This window comes from Hippoglossus hippoglossus, chromosome 15, assembly GCF_009819705.1.
Source record: "Hippoglossus hippoglossus isolate fHipHip1 chromosome 15, fHipHip1.pri, whole genome shotgun sequence".
NCBI lineage: Eukaryota > Metazoa > Chordata > Actinopteri > Pleuronectiformes > Pleuronectidae > Hippoglossus > Hippoglossus hippoglossus.
In genome coordinates, this window is record NC_047165.1 from 177,501 (window position 1) to 178,304 (window position 804).

Sequence of the window (804 nt, forward strand, 5' to 3'; positions counted from 1 at the left end):
GTATATAAGTGTGTGTGCTTGTGTGTGTGTGCTTGTGTATATGCGTGTATATAAGTGTGTGTGCTTGTGTGTGTGTGCTTGTGTGTGTGTGCTTGTGTATATATAAAGATCTTTTGTAGTCTTGATGACAGTTTAACATTCACACATTCAGACTGAGCAGCACGTATGAGAAGAGATAATCTGATCCTGGTGGGTCCTGATGGGTCCTGGTGGGTCCTGGTGGGTCCTGGTGGGTCCTGATGGGTCCTGGTGGGTCCTGGTGGGTCCTGATGGGTCCTGGTGGGTCCTGGTGGGTCCTGATGGGTCCTGGTGGGTCCTGATGGGTCCTGATGGGTCCTGGTGGGTCCTGATGGGTCCTGGTGGGTCCTGGTAGGTCCTGGTGGGTCCTGGTGGGTCCTGATGGGTCCTGGTGGGTCCTAAAGGGTCCTGGTGGGTCCTGGTGGGTCCTGATGGGTCCTGGTGGGTCCTAAAGGGTCCTGGTGGGTCCTGGTGGGTCCTGGTAGGTCCTGATGGGTCCTGATGGGTCCTGATGGGTCCTGGTGGGTCCTGGTAGGTCCTGGTGGGTCCTGGTGGGTCCTGATGGGTCCTGGTGGGTCCTGATGGGTCCTGGTGGGTCCTGATGGGTCCTGGTGGGTCCTGGTGGGTCCTGATGGGTCCTGGTGGGTCCTGGTGGGTCCTAAAGGGTCCTGGTGGGTCCTGGTAGGTCCTGGTGGGTCCTGATGGGTCCTGGTGGGTCCTAAAGGGTCCTGGTGGGTCCTGGTGGGTCCTGGTGGGTCCTAAAGGGTCCTGGTGGGTCCTGGTGGG